Source organism: Lutjanus erythropterus, chromosome 2, assembly GCF_056507025.1.
Source record: "Lutjanus erythropterus isolate fLutEry1 chromosome 2, fLutEry1.hap2, whole genome shotgun sequence".
NCBI lineage: Eukaryota > Metazoa > Chordata > Actinopteri > Lutjaniformes > Lutjanidae > Lutjanus > Lutjanus erythropterus.
The window spans coordinates 46,358,254-46,379,099 of record NC_139318.1 but is presented as its reverse complement, the minus strand read 5'-3'; the positions used below and the strand labels follow the sequence as shown (position 1 = coordinate 46,379,099).

The 20,846-nt window shown below is 37.1% G+C and overlaps 4 long non-coding RNA genes across 4 annotated transcripts in view; 2 read left to right on the top strand and 2 right to left on the bottom strand.

Moving 5' to 3' along the window:
• The window catches only part of LOC146332320 (uncharacterized), a 122,994-nt gene that overhangs the window by 86,705 nt on the left and 15,443 nt on the right, over window positions 1–20,846 (bottom strand). The gene's annotated exons all lie outside the window — the stretch shown is intronic.
• Window positions 633–5,356, top strand: LOC146332323 (uncharacterized). Its single transcript, XR_014772220.1, has 4 exons — window positions 633–840; window positions 1,302–1,448; window positions 2,415–2,529; window positions 3,588–5,356. It is a non-coding gene; the product is annotated as an uncharacterized LOC146332323 (long non-coding RNA).
• Window positions 8,067–20,846, top strand: part of LOC146332319 (uncharacterized) — a 56,313-nt gene continuing 43,533 nt past the window's right edge. The window contains exon 1 of the long non-coding RNA XR_014772234.1: window positions 8,067–8,415. This is a non-coding gene — a long non-coding RNA (uncharacterized LOC146332319). The remainder of the gene's footprint in view (window positions 8,416–20,846) is intronic.
• Window positions 8,809–14,146, bottom strand: LOC146332322 (uncharacterized). The gene is made up of 2 exons (XR_014772224.1): window positions 10,098–14,146; window positions 8,809–9,991 (listed from the first exon to the last, which is right to left on the bottom strand). It is a non-coding gene; the product is annotated as an uncharacterized LOC146332322 (long non-coding RNA).

Sequence of the window (20,846 nt, the reverse complement as noted above, 5' to 3'; positions counted from 1 at the left end):
TTTTCTCAATGGAGTAAGCATGTGCCTGGTCTAAAAAAAAAAAAGTGTCAGAAATCTGTAAAAAAAAAAAACGATCCGCATCAGTCCAAAATCTGTAACGACAAAACAGAAAGAAGTAAAAATGATTTAATTTATGATCACATGAAATGAGGAAGCATCAAATTCTCACTGTTATGAAGCTTGAATTGGGGAGTTTTGGCTCTTTTAGTCTGACTAATCTGTTATTAATTAATGCTGATTAATTTTATGTTGATCAACTAATGAATTATTTAAATGTTTCATATTTATAATTTCTCATGTTAGTTGTTTTTGTGAAAATCCCGTTATCATTTAGTTGTCAATTCTTAAATTAACCATCAGCTATTTTGATAATTGATCAATTAGCTTAATTTATCATAATAAATAATGTATCTTTTTTTTCAAGTCAAAATTCTCTAATTTCAGCTTCTTAAATGTGAATATTTCTTGGTTTATTTGTTCCTCTCTGGCAGTGAACTGAAAGGTTTTGAGTTGTCAACAAAACAAGACATTTGAGGACGTCACCTGGGACTTTGAGAAACACTGATGGACATTTTTCACTATTTTCTGACATTTTATAAACCAAACAGTTAATCAATCAATCAATCAAGAAAATAATCAACAGATTAATGAAAATGAAAATAGTCATTAGTTGTGCGACTGTTTGCTCTTAGCACATTTGAAACCACAGACATGTTGTTTGTGTTTGTCTTTTCCACGCTTCCTCTGTAGAACCAGGACACTGTGAGCTTGGACACGGTGTGTCGTCTGTACGAGGTGGGACGACAGAAACTGGCTGAGGAGGGAGACGACGACGATCAGGTGAGGACAGCAGCTGCAGAGGCTTTTTTCTCTGTTTGTCTTTGTGTGCGAGCTGCACACTAAACATTTTTTAGGCTACATAACTTATCCTAAATCATTTAATTACTTCTCTGCATGAAGGAGTGAAAAGTGAAGATGCTCATAGGTGCAGTGCTGTCTCTCCACTGTTAATAATAATAATAAACTTCATTTGTACAGCAACTTTCATACAAGAAATGGAGCCAAAGTGTCCATTACACCAAGTGCTTCATATAAAAACAGGAATATGCCATAATTAATGTAAAACAAGATGAAGAATAATGAAATCAAAGTTAAATGAATCATTTCATTACAGAAGTAAATCATGACTCATCATTCTTGTCATGATGTTGCATCTTTTGTAAAGAATTATTCAGGTTAATGGTGACTCTTTATTTGTTTCGGGTGATGTTTCGTTTTTGACGCATGTTTTACTCTTCCAGGATGATGAAGACCAGGACGACGACGATTCCTCAGACACAGACGATGACGATGATGACGACATGGACACAGACCCGCTCTTAGAGGAACTGGTCAACGACGACGGTCCAGGAGACGAGGACCAACCCAACTCTCCCACAGATGAAGAGGTACCTGATTTCATGATGTGATCATATTTCTTCTTTTGGTTACAAACACTGAGTTTTTAGTTTCTGTTGAAGTGTTTTCAGGAGTTTTTCTCCACCTGGTTTACATATATTTTCTCTACAGCACTCAAAGAATGTTTAGGATCTGTAATCCTTCAAATAATCCATGTGAAGGATTCGGCATGAATCATCTTTGGTGATGAATCATTGATTTATTTATGTACAACTGCAAAACAAAAACAATGCAGAAGTTAGTTTTGGCCCTTTTATGAAATAAGATCAAAATGATGAAATAAAATAATAAATAACCAAATAATATCACAGAGGATTTTATCACAGTCTGGTTGGTATCAAGATTTTTCTTTATTGCAGTATATCAAGTGATATTTGAGATTATTTTAAAACAAACAGTAATTTAACATTTGAAATACGAGTTTATTGAGTCTTACTTGATTTCCTTCGTTGCGTTCTGAGTCCAGCCGTTAGTTAAAATTCTCTTGTCCTAATTTTACACAATTTACAAATCTGATGTTCTGTATATGAAGTCTGCTATTTTGGCAGTTTGTTTGCTAGAAATAAATATAATTCTCCTGTTTGGTTCCAGCAGGAAACCATCACACTGTGGCTTTGAAATGTTTCTGCCAGTTTGAAGATGAGAAAGTCAATAATGGCTTCATGTTTTGGATTTAGATTCAGTCATTTTGCTTTTCAGAGAACACAGAGGTGAAAGATGAGAAATCTGTTCTAGGAGTCGATAGAAAAGTGCATCAAGTATCGTCTGATAATATCAGGTTTCTGTGTTTATAATGTAAAAGAAAAGTTCTAGTGATCAATCCAGAAGTCAAATCAGATCTTGTTCATGTTTGACTGTTTAAGCAGAACCTCGTCCAAATGTTTCTTCTTGTGTCTCCTTTATTTCTAGTTTTTACTGTTAATGGTTCCCCTTTTTCCAAACTTCTCCTCCTGCAGATTGCAGAGCTTCTCGGCAGCAACAGCGATGACGACAACAGTGATGATAACTCAGACGACTCTGACCCTTCGTACAGAAGTGACACTGGATCTGACATATTCGACCCTTTGTATGGTCAGTAACTGTTCGCTTTCACTCCTGAGGCTCAACTCATTCGGTCAGAAACAAGAAACAAGAACAGGTTTCCTCTTCACACTGGCTTTTAACTGGGAACGTAGATCTCCATTACAGCAGGGCGACCTGCCTGAAGGTCTTCGAAGGTAGAATGAGTAGGACTTGTTGTTGCTCCTCTGCTCTGAATCAACAAGAGAGGAAGAGCAGCAGTGTTTGAGGGAGACAGTGAGTGAATGAAGACAGGAAGCAGCATTATGTTGCATTCACAGCCAGTAGACGACAAACCGGATATCGTTTTAGTGGACGAGAGAAGAACGGTAACATTAAGTGAGACCAGAAAAGACGAACAGTGACTGAAAGACACCTGCTGGAGTTTCACAGGAAAACAGAGCTGCAGAATCTCCCAAACAGTTCAAGTCAATGGTGACCAGTTTGTAAAAAAACCAACAGAATAAAGTCAGAAAATGCCTAAAAAATGTTATTTACACCATGTTTTCATTCTGAATCTTCACTGTAGGTCCTGAGCTTGGAGCCACGTTCACATGAACACTGTCTGCACACCGTCACGCCACACACACGCATTCAAACGGCATGTTGGGACTTTTTTTTGTTGCCCTCTCCATATTTCCTCCTAGGATCCCAATTCTCCTGTATTTCTCACTGTTTATGGCAAATTTTCACACATTTGTTCCTTTTTATTATCAGAACCCGTTTCTGGTTCTGCACAGCTGCACCAGACCGGACTCCCTGGAAAGAAGAATTCTCCTTTCTTAAGACAGTTTTGAATGAAATGAAAAGAAAACTGATGAATATTTCACAGCAGACAAGCCACTTATTCTGTATTCTTTCCAGAGAATTAAAAGTAAAACTTGTTTTTGTTATTTCCAATCTTTAAAAGTCACCATAATGCAGGAAACAAAGTCTCTGAATCTCAGTTTTTTGGTTTTGAAAATCTCCCTCTTTTTGAGGATTTAATGTTCATTGTTGGAAATAGTTTTTAGTTGTAATTAAACACAGTATAATTGTTAATGTTGTGTTTGTGTCCTCTGACGCTGCAGACCCAAGAGAAAATGACGACGATGACAGTGCAGAGAGTCGAATCATTCGAGCCATGAGGGACGGCTGGTTCTCCTGATCCGGGACGCTCCTGCTCCTCTGCTGACAACCTGAACCTCAACATGGACTCCTTCTTCTTTTTCCTTTTAAAACCATCAGTCCTCATTTAATCAGGCGAGTTGACTGTGAACTCACCGATGTTCACATCAACGTCCAGGATGATAACAGAACAATCTGTGATTCTGTCTCTCTGTGCTCTAAACTTTAGAGGGACGACGGTGATGATTAAATATTTCCCAAAGATCACAGGGCTCAGATGAATACAGCGACGTTTCACTTGACCTGACCTCTGTTTGGTTTCAGTAGGAGAGTGTTTGTGAATTAAGAGTATTTCTAATGTTTAACCTGGCTCTGCCTCTGCTGGAGGGACGATTTAATGTTTAATGTTCTGCTCCAAATATTGTTTTGTCTCACAGTTTAGTTTGAATTCATCGACTGTGAAGAACCAAACCAGCCAGGAAGGTAAACGTATGTCAACAGGAGTTTAGAGTTTTTTGCAGTTTTTCCCACAGATTAATCATTCATGTTTAATCTAAAAATCACAATACTTAAGGCCACACTTTCAGGTGAACTTAATCAGCCTCCTCCACCTTAAATTATTTGGCTGAGATTCCGATAACATTTTTTCCTTCCTGATAAAGTTTCCAACACCTGAACTTTGCTTATCAGCCAACATCGAGTACTGATCCTATACCAGTGTGTTTAAAAATAAATATATGGTTATTTTATGACAGCTGTATGGATCATTGTTGTATGGCCTCGCTCAGGGTAAAAACGTTGGCATACTGGATGCTGCTGGGAAAGTAGCATCAGTGCTAATAAATTCTGTGATATCAGATCAGTGCGTAGACTCTCGTCTCTCTGACACCTGATCCAGTATTTTGGGCTGCATCGAAGGCATTACTGATCCTAGACTAAATAAAGATGGACAACACGCCAGACGCTGCCGCAGTACCGAGGTCCCGCCCACACAGCCGTCCAGCTCAATCAGCTGTCACTCATGATGTGAAAACCACTTTTTTATATCATCAGATAACTAATTAAATCCAAATTGATCAGATCAATGAACACTTGAACAAACATCAGCATGATAAGAAATACCTAAAATGACAGAAACCATCTTATAAACATTTATTTGACGTGAATGTTGATGTCATGTCCCATCTGCTAACATGGAGGGGGCGGGGTTTATGAGCTGTACTGCAGCCAGCCAGCAGGGGGCGTCCACACAGGAAGAACCCTGATTTGGACTCGGTGCTGTGAAAGTGTTTCCATGATGTAACTGTTTTTGTTTTGTTCACAGCTTAAAGCCAAATATTCACATTACAGTCGTGAACAACGTGGAGCCACAGAACTTTCCAGGATTATTTAGTTTTCCTCAATTTTCAGCAATAAGAATTTGGATGCCAACTGCTGGGGCGACTCAGAAAAACAAAAGAAAGAAAAATGAAAACCGTGTGGATGTGGATCTGTTGGGTTCCTTCACCCTGTTGGATCACAGAGGAACGTTCTCTCTCTTACCTCCATGTTTCTATGCACAAAATAAAAACACCAACCTCTGTCTCGTAAAGAATCGAGTTACCCACCTCAGATTCATCAGAAGATTTCTGCAGAAAGGCTCCACCCCATTGCACTGGTGCATTATGGGTCATTTTGAGCCACTTTCATTGACATTGTGTATATTTTCCCCACAAAATTAAATGAACAAAAACACTTTTTAACAAGGAAAATCTTGATTGTTTGTTTATTTCTAAAGTTGTTCAGTCAGAGTCAGATAATTTTGTTTGATTTAAGTTATTTTGACTGTTTTATGATTTAATTTATTTGATCTTTATGGGGGTTTATGCTTTTACATGTTGGGAGAAATGGAAGGAGTTTTTTTTTGTTGTTGTTGATTTAATGTTTTTAGGTCGTGTGTCCTTCGTGGTTTGATGAACTGGAAGCACTAAGCAGATTTCTGTGGGAGGACAGGTGAAACTTTTCAGATGACTTGAGAATCCATTAAATATTTGGTAAAAAAAAAAGAAAAAATACCTTTTCAGAGTCTCACTTTTCTGAGGACAGAAAACCTGCACAGAATTTGTTACCATGACAACAGCATGTGAACAGAAACATGACTTCCTGTCGTGGTTATTGGTTGGATGTTTTTGGAGGTTTGTAGCAGCTGATAATGTTAAAAAAAAAAAATTGAACCGTGTTCATGCAAATATTGTCACTTCAGATGTGATGTTAACATTTTTCACTGATGTCTTAAATATTTATAGTGAGCTGTAAATATGTGACTGAAAACTGAATTTGTTACTTTCACTGCTGTCAAATCAGCATTAATGTTTCCTCTCATGAAGGAATAAAGACAGTAAACGTGATCAAATGTCCATTTATATGAACATTTTCAGATTTTATATCCAACATTACCTGCAGTTATTTCATTATCAGCCGCTACAAGGTTTCAAACACAAAGGGGAAAAGTTATTTATAAATTTTTACAGTGTGTTTCATGTTGTCTATGTTTTACCATGATCCAAGTTTAGGGCTGAACAAGTCATCAAAACTGCAGTATAGTCTTTTTTAAGTTTATATTATGAAGAAAAGTAAATTATCTCAACAAAAGATTTGCAGTTGGTGAAACTTTTTCTTAACTTAATGACTTTGAAAATGTACTGCAGTATGTTGCCTTGAAATTTTGAGTCGTCTCAACTATTTCAGACCTACAACAATGATTAATCAATGTCAAAGAAAATAACATTTATTCATTTCCATATAATTCTTTGCCAAAGTCACAGGATTATCTGAATCCACAAACTGATGCTGTAAATGACATCAGTTTTAACAACATGAGACCCGACTTTACGCTGTTTTAAAGATTTTGAAAGTCAAGTCCTAACCTTTGAGTTTAGAGTCCTGATCAATCGTAACGTACCGGTGAGTTTCAGCCTCACTGTTTTAAAAACTTTCTTATCTGTTAAACTGATGTTAGCTAAGCATTAGTTCGCTAAATATATTTGTATTAACAGCGACTCACTGTTGTTTGTGCAGCTTCAGATGTTGAAGTTGTAAGTTTGGGCGTCTCTGCCTGTAACTTTGTAAACTGCCTCATTGTATTTTTTTGTACATGAACAAAATTATCTTTGGTATCATTTTTACCACATGGAGCTCAGTAACATAAAGTTCCTCACGGTTCTCTCCTCAGACTTGACTGGATGTCAGATTGGTTCAAAGTGAATTTGGGGTTTCGAGTGTCGACTTGCTGAGAAAGATCAGTGTCACATTCAAGAAATGAAGAGAAATAAACCGATTTCTGGATTCACAGCTTTTTAAATAACATTTTTTTTCCTTTCTCTGGGTTTTGGGGAAAGTATCAAGGATTTTTATGTCAAAAGTCTCAAGTCCAAGTCGAGTCTAACGTCGTCAAGTCTGACTCGGGGACTTGTCATGTGACTTGAGTTCATTCCTCTGCGTCAAACAATCAGCAGCAGATTTCACAAAGCTGTGAAGAAACGCTGAGTCCACAGATCGTGTTTTTGTTTTGATTTTTTGGTAACGCTTCAATTTCCAGGTCTCATAACTTCATGGTAAAAAGGTGATAATTAACAAGTACAGTTTTCATGTAACACATTACATTACAGTACATTACAAAGCCGCATACTTGAAATTTCACTGAATTTACCCACAAACCACCACCACATTTCATGGTAAGTATGAGATAATTCACAAGTGTTGTATAATTAGCAAATACTACTGCTATGTTCATTAAAATGACACAATTAACAAGAAAATTTGTGGGAATGTCTAAAAAAAAACTTAGCCTGTTTAAAGTGTGGAGATTTTTCTGTAATAACAGACAAAAGTAGATAAATGTACGTTTTATTTGTTAATTTAATTCAGTCTAAAAAGTCTCCTCATGTTATTCAGAGATCAAATAAGAGAATAAAAGCTGAAGCTGCTCTGAGGCTCAGAGGTTAAAGGTCAAACATGAACCACAACTCTCTGCTTCAAGTCCAGCTGGAGATATTTGTAACATCTCTCCACCATCACTGTCTAATAATGGAGCTAAATACTAAATATTAAATAGATGTAAAATCTTTCTACATCATCAGGATCAAAATGATTTATGTGATTAATGTTCAGCTATAATTATCATTCATGCAGCTTTTAGTGTGATAAACTGTTTGTTAGAAGTTTTGTTGTAAAGATGATTTATCTTCTGTTGTTTCATTCAAAGTGTTTCTGATCCTCTAGAAATCTTTATTTAAAAAACAACTGTTACAAAACAGGGATCGTCTTAAAATCCAGCCAATAAAGTAAAATCATTTTTATTTCGTTTATCAAAGTTTGAACACAGAAACATAAAAACACAGAGACAATGAAAAGTTTTAAATGTTTTATTCAAGCTCATAAAAGTATAAAAATGAATGATGTATTTATTCAATCATCCACTGATCATCTACAATGATCATTTAATACGTCACAATGTGAACTTCAAAACATTCAATGTGTCTGAAATACAGATAAAACTGAGTTTATGTTTTTCTCTGGAGGTAAACAAATCAACAACAGGCTTCAAATCTGCACTTCAGATGTACTTTGATTGAAAAAGTCCCTCATTATGAAAACTTTGGCCTCTGGATTGATGACAAATTAACTTTTAAATCACACAAAGACAATTTAAGACACAAACTAAAGATGTAACTTCCTGTACAGTAAAAGGTCCTGTTTTTTTTTTTCTAGTAAAAATGAAAGTAGTTCAAACATAAAACTGCTCACAACGAAGTCTGTGGATTATCATTAAAAAAACAAACAAACAAAAACAAAAAACAAAAAACAAAACAAAACAGGTCATCATTTCTGGAAAGAGATTCTGTTTTTTTTCATTTTTTAAATGCTTTTTTTTTTTTTTGCCTGTCTGAGCTGAGTGTCATTTAGTCTCACTGTACTGCAGAGAAGTCAGACATCTCTTTGGCTGATATCTTCAAAACTCTGCTACTCACATCAAAACTATCTTGATGGATAAATAAAACTACAGGCCAGAGCAAAAATATGTATTTTTGATTTTTTGGGGGGACTGTCCCTTTAAAGGTTTAAAGGACACTTCAACATGTGGACAGGATTATCTATTCATGCAGGTACGACAGTTAAATGTCCTCAACAACAGACCAGAGGACAGTTTTATTTTGACCTGACATCAGAATGAATCTACATTTACAGAAGATTAAAAATAAGATGCATAAATTAATCAGAATTAAAAATAATAATATAAAAATAAAATCAGCACAGAACAGAGAGCAAGAAGTCGTCGTCGTCCTCAACAACATTAATGAGCAATAAAAGTAAAAATATGTTTAGTCAATAACTTTTCTCTTAAAGTGGAACAAGAGTTGAATCAGAATTCAAGACAAACTATTGATTGAATAGTCATTGAACAGAATGATTGATTAATAATCAGTTCTGTCAGCATTAAAGGCCACTTGTTCTCTTCTGTTGTCACCTTGTTAACTCCAATCTGTCTGATAAAATCAAAGTACCTGAACAGAACCGACCTCATCACCACACTGAATATTTACATGGATGTTGGACCATTCTGCTAAATCACTCATTATATTCAATCATGACGTCCTCATGTCTTTTTTTCTTTGATTTATTGTGTCCTGAATTTTTCCTTGGACACTATTTGCACATGTTTTGATTTATTAAACACTGAGTGCTGTGAGATAATGGTAATGACTCTATATTTTTATATATTTATTATTAGTTAGCTCAGTATTTCAGGGGGCAGCTGTGCTGTTGTCTTACTGTCCATGATGTTGACAGGTGATCTCATTCTGAGGGCAGTATATGAAGACACTTGGTTAAGTTGAGGGACAGATTGTTGTCGTGGTGACGGGACAGTTTCCATATGAAAGCAGGATGAGCTTCATGCATATTAATCACTGAAACAACCTTCATTTTCAGCATCACAACTGTCTGCCTCAACACAACCAGAATCCAAACCTCAACCTGAAACTAAGTTTAACTTTAACCTTAAAACCAGGTTTAACACTTAAACTGACTGAAATAAGTGAAGAGCAGAAAAAATCCAGCAGAGTTTAAAACTCAGATTGACTTTTAAAAGTTTTAACTTCTACACTCCACTTGTATCATGGTTCCTGTTCAGCTCGACTAGTTCATCTTGATTTCCTTTTGTTTCCGTCTGTGAATCTGCAGGAAAGAAAACAGTTTTATTCAAGAAAATTCCAAAATGACTTGATCCTAATGAGAAAATAAAACATCTGTCAAGACTCTAAACATGAGAAACATAAAGAATGTGTTGTTTGTTCATCATGAATGTTAATAAAATAAATTATTTAAACTTACGTTTCTTTCAACAGTTGCAGAAGCTACAGCACAACCAACAGAACCACCACTTGAAGCCTTCCCAACCATCTGCAGCACCAACAAAGAATCCAGTGGAGAACCCAGAAACAGAGAAGATAAAGTTAGTGTCAGAGTGAGAATGTAAGTGCAGATGATAAACAGCAGATTGGAGCTCACAGTCCACACAAAGAACAACTAAAGGTGTTGATGTTTCTGCAGATTCAAACCCCACTGGGATGAATCTCAGCAGGAACAGTGATGTCAGCTTGGATCTTATGTCCAGTTTCCTCCTGCTTGTCTTCACAGCTCAGAGGTTGGTTTTGGTTTTGCTCACAGTAGTGAGGAGGGTGATGTTGTAGCATGGTCCTGTTTCTGAGACGTGCTGCTCATCAGTATGAAGACTGTTTGAATCACTGTCCTGCCACCTCCACTTCAGCCTGTTTACATGTGACTGTTGTTAAACTGCTGCTGTGTCTGACATCTGCAAATGTGTGTGACAATCTGTCTACAGCCGAGGTTCTCTACACACTGAGCCCAGGACACCATGGACTCTGGATTACGTCTTAGAAACACGTCTTTACTTTATCACAGTTTCAGGAATTTCTCAATCTGTCATCAATACAGTCCATCTGTCTGTCCATCCTTTCATCTTAACATGCAGCTCAGATAACTTTGATTCACTGAGCTGGAAAACTACAAATCTGATGTACTTTACATGAGTATTTACATTTAACCCTACTTTATACTTCTTCTGGTATTTTTGTTTTTACTTTTTACTCTCCTACATTTATCAGACACATATAGTAACTAATTACTTTCATATTACAACAAAACATGAGTAACTCTGATACTTGTGTACTTTTACTCAAGTGGACTTTTACTTGTACTTCTTTTTTACACATTTACATATCTAATGAATATTTAGAGATTCTTCTTCAACATTATATAATTATTCTTTTTTAACCATCAAGTGGATCTTTATCTTATTTTGGAAACTGTTTAAGAGTTTGATCATTTATTTTGTTGTGAAACAACAGTTTTGGTCATTATTTCTGAATTTGAATTCTTCCTTCATCATAAAATTCAAATAAATTCTCTCATCAGTTTCTGTTGGTTTAACAGTCAGAATTACTACAATTATAAAAAGATAATTAATGTTGGAAACTTGAAGCTTCGACTGAATGAGAACTGAGACACAGAAGTTTTTAATCTGTTCATTTCAAAACTGCATTTAAAGTAAATGATGAAGTTGATAAAAGTGAAGAGTTTTCTACTGACTTTCCACATTGAGAACATGTGTTTGTTTGTGTGTCTCCTGTTTGTGTCTCAGTCTCACAGTCGGCCTGTGACAGTGTCTTTATGTTGTTTCTTATGTGATTCATGTGGAACTTTGCTGCTGCACTTTCTCATTGGGATTAATAAAGTTCTCTATCTAATCTATACAACTACAGATAATCAAACCTTCAGAGAGCCTCGCTGGATTTTGGTGGAACATGTGGAACAATAATTCTTCACTTTCACAACATTTTTTCTTTTCACTTGTGGAACAGAAATGTCTCTGATTCTAATGACTTCAGTCTCTAAATTGTCCTCGATGAAACTAATGAAAATAAATGAAAAAGGATAATAAAAAAAATGATCGTAGGGGTGTCTGTGCTTCTCATCTATTTTCTCCAACTATTTCTACTTTTTCCCCATTCTTTAACTATTTCTTTTCCCACTTCTTTATCAGTTTCCAGCCCTCTACATTAGACTAGTCGACCAGTCTAAATTAAATGTTATGTTTAACTGACAGGGAAATTAGTCATCAGGAACATCCCGACTAACAACAAGATCTGTGGAAGGGGCGTGACTTGGGCGCTCTACTGCAGCACGACCATCACTCCCTGAGACCTCCGAGGGTCGATCTCACCAAGTTAACTTCAGTTTTCCAAACAGACAAACAACTGTTCCTGACTGTTCAATTACTCTACCAAAAACTCGATCAGCTCGTTTCGTTACACGAAGAAGTTAATGAAGCCTGGAATTTGCTCACAGCATCATTATATCTCTTCAAAAAACAAACCAGGACCTACAGACCTCCGTAAAAACACTCACTGATCAGATGCACACTGTCGCAAAAGAGAACAAATTGATGAAAGAAACAATTCTGGACTTACAGACCCGTTCCATGCACGATAACCTCATCTTCTCAAAAAAGTCACCTGACAACCCAGAAACACTGATAAAAAACTTCATGACCTCGCATGTGAAACTTCCACCCGACACCGTCCATAACATCACGTTCCACAGAGTTCACCGCCTACGAAAACGATCAGACAACAGACCCAGACCCATCATAGCCAAAATCAAACATATTCAGCAAAAGGAACTGGTCAAAAGCGAGGGAAAGGAACTAAAAGGCACCACATTTTGTCTCAATACCCACGAGAGATAAACGAACGTTGGAAAATACTATACCCAATCTTAAAAGAAAACAGGAAAAACAACAAACGTGCATCACTGGTAGTCGACAGACTTCATATTGACGGACCGTTATTCAGGAGCAGAAAAATCACACCATGGCTCTTCTAAACCAACTGAGATGAATCCAAATGAACAGAACTAACAAAAATAATAAAATGAACTGAAAATAACCTGCAAAAAAAGGAAGGAAAAAAAAAAAACGATCCAAAAAATAAACCAAAATGAACCATAAGGTCTGATTATTGAATAATTATTATTGAATAATCACTCTTACATCATAATTACTCTGTTTAGAGTATTACAGACCTCCTGCCCGACCCGCTCCTCTGCTCAAGGAAACTGTGATCCCAGTAAGGCTCTCAGCAGTGTCCCTTGTTTCCTTTGTTCATGTATTGTGTATGTTTTTGTCACAATCTTTGTCCTTCATGTTCTGTTTCAGCCATGATATTGATATTCAGTCACATGTTGGCAGTTTATGTTGTATTACAGAATGTTGATATGAACAAACATCAATACTATCCCTGTCTGTCTCTCTCCTACTCCTCCTACACACACACACACACACACACACACACACACACACACACACACACACACACTCCATCTCCGCTCTCACCTTTCATTCAAAGACAACTTAACATGTAATCATTCAAACACTTAACTTCACAACGTACGTGGAAGTTTATCATTATTAATGCGTCTATTAATCAAACAACATTCACACTCTCTAACATCTACAGGCCCAACAGTGACGATGCTGCTTTCTTTCATAATTTCTTTTCCTTACTACATGACTCAACAAATATCATATTAGCTGCTGACTTCAATACTGTTATCAACCCCACAATAGAGCGTTCAAGTACCTCTGGCAGCTCAAGAAACTGACATTCCACTGAAATAATAAAACAATACATGGAAGATTATGGACTTGGTGATAGTTGGAGAACAAGAAACTCATCACTGATGGAATACACATATTTCTCCCCCCTCCATCAATCTCACTCCAGAGTTGACTTTTTTTCTCATATGCAAAACATTCACCCAACATATTCAATTAAATACTATCCATCCAATTATAATCAGCGATCATTCTCCAGTTTCACTATTAATAAATACTCAAGCACATATCAAACATCCCACAAGATGGCGTTTCAACACGTCACTTTTAGAAGATCCCAATTTCAACTTTATGGGCATCCTTCCTGGAGATGAACGACTGTTTTACTCCCTGTTCTTGATTATGATGATGTAATTTATAGACATGCTGCTGTTATAACCCTTAAGCCCCTGGATGCAGTTCACCACTCTGGCGATGCCTACAGTACCCATCACTGTATTCTGTATAATAAAGTTTGCTGGCCGTCTCTCTCTGTGAGACGAGACCAACATTGGTCAAAGAGTGCTTTATTTACACTCACTCCTTTTGGACAGCAGTCTCTGAGAATCTCTCCATCATCTTGAGCTGCACAAATACACACAATGAAACAACACACACACGAACACACACACATAAATCAACAACCAAATAATAATATCTCTATAAAAATAATAATAAAAACAAAAACAAAAAGAAATAAATAATGATGCACCGATTCCAATTTTTTTGGCCGATTCTGATTTCTGATTTTTTTCAGGGCTGACCTGCTGATTCCAATTTTGGCCGATTCTGATTTTCAGTCTTTCTAAGAACTATAATTGACAGCATTTATAAACATTTTTGCAACTTTTCTTGTGAAAGTGAATTGGATGTTCATAATAAAACACTGACTATTAAATAACTTACATATTCTCTCCAAAAGTGGTTGAGATGACAGCCAGGCCTTATTATATCATTATATTAATATTATTAATATAATATAATAGTACTAGAAGGAATGCGATCTTGTGAGATTTCGTGGGATGTGATTTCACGTGATCTCCTGTGGAAGCAGATGTAAAGAAACCAGAGACTGACGTGGTGCAACAGTTTGCTGCAGTAAAACTTTGCTGTGAGAAAAACAGACGCAGAAGTTAAGAGTCTGGATGAGAAAATGTTTGAGGAGACGCATCAACACAGGTTGTTTATTCTTCAGCCAGAACAGGAGGTGAGATTTTAACTGTCAGTCTGTGAACAGCAGTCTGCTGCTGGCTAACATTAGCATGAAGAGCTAGAAGCTGCTGTTTGGTGACACCGTCAGCTGCTCTGTCTCGTTGTAGACTGTCAGTCTTGTTCTTGAAGTCTGTCGCTGACACTGACTTCATGTCTGAGTCTGAGTGTCTGAGTGTGTGCTGCTGTGATCAGCACTGTGGTGGGTGTGACATTACAGTTAATGTGTGCTGCAGGCCTGACGTGACCATCATGCACAGCATGTGTTTGATAATGACGGGCATAGAACCGGATATGTGGCGCTGACCATCCGGTCACTGGTCAGGGTTCTGGTCTCTGGCTGGTCGATCGGTGCATCTCTAATAAAAAACTAAAAAAATTAAAATAAAGATGACAAAAAAAAAGAAAAGAGAGAGAAAGGAGAAGGGGAAAAAAAGTGCTGAATAATATGGGCAGACCCCCAACTGAGGGTCTGGTTGTTGCCCACTAACCAGCCTCACCATTCTCTCCTATTATATTCTAATTCCAGTCAAGACCCTGTCTCTTGGGTTTGGGGGTCTCGGCCCGCCTCTGTCACATTACTGCCACAACAGGGACTCAGGTCTACTCTCTTGATGGTTGGGTCTAGCATCTGCCCCCCACCCCCACCTCATGAACACACACACACACACACACACACACACACACACACACATATATATATATTAAGGTAACTCAGGTAGTCTCATTAGGTATTCGAGATGAACTGCGTCTCGCCTGGAGACTAAACGAGATCAGGCGGTCGCAGCAGGAGGTGGAGACGAAAAACTGCAGTCAAGTCGGACAGTTTCCAGCAGATTTAAGAGAAAATACAGGAAGAGACACTGACATCACATCAGCACTTTGAAACTGTTCTTCTGATAAGTCACATATAAAAAAACTCAATTATTATTATGAGCCACAAGATATCTGTTTAGGGGTGTCCCGATCCGATATTGGTATCGGTCCGATATCAGCCAAAAAGTCGGATTTTATCGGACTGCATCTAAAATCTCTGATATAAGCACTCTGATAAGCATCCATTTTCCGCTCCAGCACTTCTATCCATAGGTGACTCTGGTTTCTGACTATTGTTCTCTGTTTGAGTAACATCACTTGATGAAGCATTTTCTAACATTCCACACTACAAAATAAGTAATAAAAGTATGTATGATTCCTGCTGATATTGTATCAGATCGATATCGGTATCGGCCAATACTCAAGGCTGCAATATCAGTATCGTATCGGAAGTGAAAAAGTTGTATCGGGACATCCCTATATCTGTTTGTTGATCAGAATAATATATCCAGCGTTAAATATTACAGTTAGTAAAGTAGTATTATATACAACACGTGGTGTTTGTTGTCAAAATTAAGAGCCAATCAGAGCCTGTCAGCTCATCAATCATGCGACAGCCAGGCGTTTGTAGTCGGTGGAGAGCGACTGCGGTGCCTGGTTCTACAAACTGCGGCCGCCTCGATCTCGTGAGCTTACCGTTGCCCATGTGTGCGTGACGTCAGAGCAAGTCGGGATCAAGTCGGACACAAATCTAACCAGCATGCATTGTGCGGCGATCACAGCCGATCGATTCTGCGCAGGCCTGGATCATCTCGAATGCACCTGCTGTCTCCTTTGCACTCCGTATGTCTGCATATGTATTTTTTTTAATTAATTAATTTGTTGATTCCCCCTTTTTTTGACTACTATTATTATCCCCCCTTTTGATTTTTTTCTCTCTCCTACTTCATTTATTTATCATTATTATTATTATCATTATCATTATTATTATTATCATTATTATCATTATTATTATTAATAATTATTTATTATTTATTCTCCCGGTGGGCGTGGATTTCATAGTATCGCTCCGTGACATGATGGTGACAGGAGCAGTTGAGGACAAATCAAACAGTCAAATAGCGTGTTGAACAACTAAACACAGTCAGTATTTCTTTTACCAGTAAAATATGACTTGACTGTGGAGAAAAGCCTTCAAACTAATCAACATCGTCCTTCAACCGACAACTGAACAAAATATTAAAATGATTAAACAATTTTGTGTTTTGTGTTGATGTTGTCCTCGCATTTTAACTCTTGAAGAGACGATACTGTCATATAAATACAAATACAAAAAAATACAATACAATAATACAATAAAAATATAAAAAATGATTTACTATAAAATAATACAAATAAAAAAATACAAATACAGGTTGGGTTTGAGAAGGTGATTGTGACTCACACGTACTGTGGTTGGACCCCGACACTTCTAATTCACAAAGTTATATTTCAGAAAATCCCAAATGATTTCATCATAATCTGGTTGTAAATATGAACAGAATGATTAATGAGAAAATAAATCATCTGTCAAGACTCTAAACATAAGAAACATAAAGAATGTGTTGTGTTGTCTGTTCATCATGAATATGTTGATAAAATAAATTATTCAAACTTACCTTCCTTGTATTCTTTGTACAGTGTCACAGCTAGAAGAACAACAACAATGAGAAGAACTGCAGCAACTACACCACCAACAATCCATCCAATAGGTGGCCCTGAAACAGAGAAGATAAAGTTAGTGTCAGAGTGAGAATGTAAGTGCAGATGATAAACAGCAGATTGGAGCTCACAGTCCACACAAAGAACAACTAAAGGTGTTGATGTTCCTGCAGATTCAAACCCCACTGGGATGAATCTCAGCAGGAACAGTGATGTCAGCTTGGATCTTATGTCCAGTTTCCTCCTGCTTGTCTTCACAGCTCAGAGGTTGGTTTTGGTTTTGCTCACAGTAGTGAGGAGGGTGATGTTGTAGCATGGTCCTGTTTCTGAGACGTGCTGCTCATCAGTATGAAGACTGTTTGAATCACTGTCCTGCCACCTCCACTTCAGCCTGTTTACATGTGACTGTTGTTAAACTGCTGCTGTGTCTGACATCTGCAAATGTGTGTGACAATCTGTCTGCAGCCGAGGTTCTCTACACACTGAGCCCAGGACACCATGGACTCTGGATTACGTCTTAGAAACACGTCTTTACTTTATCACAGTTTCAGGAATTTCTCAATCTGTCATCAATACAGTCCATCTGTCTGTCCATCCTTTCATCTTAACATGCAGCTCAGATAACTTTGATTCACTGAGCTGGAAAACTACAAATCTGATGGACTTTACATGAGTATTTACATTTAACCCTACTTTATACTTCTTCTGGTATTTTTGTTTTTACTTTTTACTCTCCTACATTTATAAGACGTATATAGTAACTAATTACTTTCATATTACAACAAAACATGAGTAACTCTGACACTTCTGTACTTTTACTCAAGTGGACTTTTACTTGTAACAGAGTATTTTTACTTTGTGGTTTTACTACTTTTCCTTCAATACAGACTGTGAGTTGTTCTTCCACCACTGACTGCTGCTCAGTGACGTCCAGATTAAAATCATGATGAGCTTCTTGGTGGAGGGTCGACTCTACAGTTATTGGAGCACAATGAGAGGAGAGATACACAGTCTGGATTTATGCAGCATGACGCTCTTAAAGATAAATAGACTTTAAACTCATTAATAAAAGGCTATAAAGAATATTTAGAGATTCTTGTTCACATACAGACTGAGACACAGTTTCACATCTCTCCACATACATGCTGCTTTAATACTCACAATTACTACAACTAGAAAATCATCATTCATGTTTGAAACTTGGAGCTACAACCTGAATAAGAACTGATAATCAAATGTGATTTTAGCACTAATTCCAAGTTTAAACTGTCCAGTAAAAACTCCAGTTCAAATCCTTTATGTGCCTCCATGGTATCAGATTATTTCCAGGAACTATCTCTGTATATATTTAGAGTTAAAGTCTGCTCCTAGTTTTTACTTTCACTTCAGTTTCTAGTTCAGTTCAATAAAATGATAAAATCCTGACTGACTAAAATCTTCTCTCCATGTCTGAGTGTTGTTTGGGCTCCTCTGATTGGTCGACTCTGCTGTTGCTGTGCTTTCTGTCTCCAGGGCTGCAGACCTGTTGGGAGGTTCATCAGCAGCATGGACACACCTGGACACCTCTGTGTCGTGTCTTTGCTTTCCTTTTCTTTGTTTTTACAGCAAAACATCCAGCAGCACATTTTCACTCATCCACTCCAGACACTACTGACTTTCCACATTGAGAACATGTGTTTGTTTGTGTGTCTCCTGTTTGTGTCTCAGTCTCACAGTCGGCCTGTGACAGTGTCTTTATGTTGTTTCTTATGTGATTCATGTGGAACTTTGCTGCTGCACTTTCTCATTGGGATCAATAAAGTTCTCTATCTAATCTATACAACTACAGATAATCAAACCTTCAGAGAGCCTCGCTGGATTTTGGTGGAACATGTGGAACAATAATTCTTCACTTTCACAACATTTTTTCTTTTCACTTGTGGAACAGAAATGTCTCTGATTCTAATGACTTCAGTCTCTAAATCGTCCTCGTCTTCATGTTTTCATTAAAGCACCGATGATTAATTGATTAGCTGTGAATTATTAAATTCATTGCCAACTGATTCAATAACTGATCAATTGATTTGAGTCATTTTTTAAGAGAAAAAGACAAAACTCTTGATGATTTCAGCTTCTTAAATGTAAATATTTTCTGGTTTCTTTCCTCTGACAGTAAACTGAATATTTTTAGGTTCTGGACAAAAGACATTTCAGGACGTCGTCTTGGATTTTATGAAACACTGATCAACATTTTTTCACCATTTCCTGACATTTTCTGGACTAAACAACTAATTAATTAATCAAGAAAATAATCAACGGATCAATCAATAATAAAAAGAATATTATTGTCAGCTTCAGTTTTCATGTTGATCCTCAGGTTCAGCTCACAGCAGTCATTTATAAATCTGTTCCTGGGTTTGTTCATGTTACTCATTTAAGTTCATTAAATTCTCCAGTTCTTTCTGTTGTTTCCCTTCAGATCAGAGGTTCACAAAGTTTTGATGACTGACTGACAGTTTATGAAGCGAGTGTTTGATGGAGGGACACACAGGAAAACAGATTAGTGATTTGGTCTCATAATGATGTTTAACATTAAATCCTGCACTTTGTGAACCTCTGCTCTCATTCTTCCTCTGATCTCTGTAGATTCATGAAGTGGAGTCTCAGAGTCTCAGGATCAGAGTCAAGTTTTCACTCAGTTTCAAACATTTTCAACTTCTGCAGATTTCTTCATCATAATTTACTTTGTGTTCAGTCTAAAGACATTAAGATTTTTGGAAAATGAAAACTCATTAACAATTAAAATTCTTTAAATATAAAAACATGATGAGGAAGAATCTCACACATCAGTTATGAAGGACAATTACAGGATTATAAATTTAATATTTTAATGTTTCTGTTAATTTTCTTCTCCGCCTGTAAATGAGGATTAAAGTGTGTTTTAGAGGAAGAGAAACATGAGGAACAGAAAGAAACAGAAAATAACATGTAGGATAAGTAGACAATAATTTCTATTAAACTAAAATAATATAAAAACTTGTTCCCAAATATGAAATATAAGGTCTTTAAAAGCATGTGCAGTCATTGTGTTATCAGGTTTTAACTGAGTCTCAGTGATAAACACATATTGATAATAATAATAATAATAATACATTTTATTTAGTGGCGCCTTTCATGACACTCAAGGTCACTGTGTTGAGGTTAACAGGTGGTATTATTAGTAGATCAGCAGATGAAGAGCGAAGTGGTCGAGGTGGACTGTAGGTGTGTAAGAGTTCTGTGAGGTAGACGGGTGACAGGTTATGAAGGGCTTTAAAGGTTAGCAGAAGGATTTTGAAGTTGATGCGTTGTGATACAGGGAGCCAGTGTAACTGAATAAGCAGAGGAGTGACATGTTCAGTGGATTTTGTGCAGGTAATGATCTGTGCTGCAGAGTTTTGGATGAGTTGAAGTCGGTGGATGAGTTTATTAGGGATACCAGTTAGGATTGCGTTGCAGTAGTCCATGCGTGAGGAGACCAGGACATTGACAAGGATCTCAGCAGAGTGCTGTGTTAAGGCAGGGCGTAGTCTGATGGGTATGGGGGCATCAGCTATGGAAAGTGAGTGGATGTTTATTTTTGAGAGTGTGGATTTGGAACCAATGAGGAGCAGCTCAGTTTTCTTACTATTGAATTTCAAGTAGTTGTTTGTCATCCATGTCTGGAGGTCCTTGAAGCAGGCAATGAGTGTACTAGGGGGGAAAGTAGAGGTGGGGTTAGTGGCTACGTCGAGCTGTGTGTCATCAGCGTAGGAATGAAAAT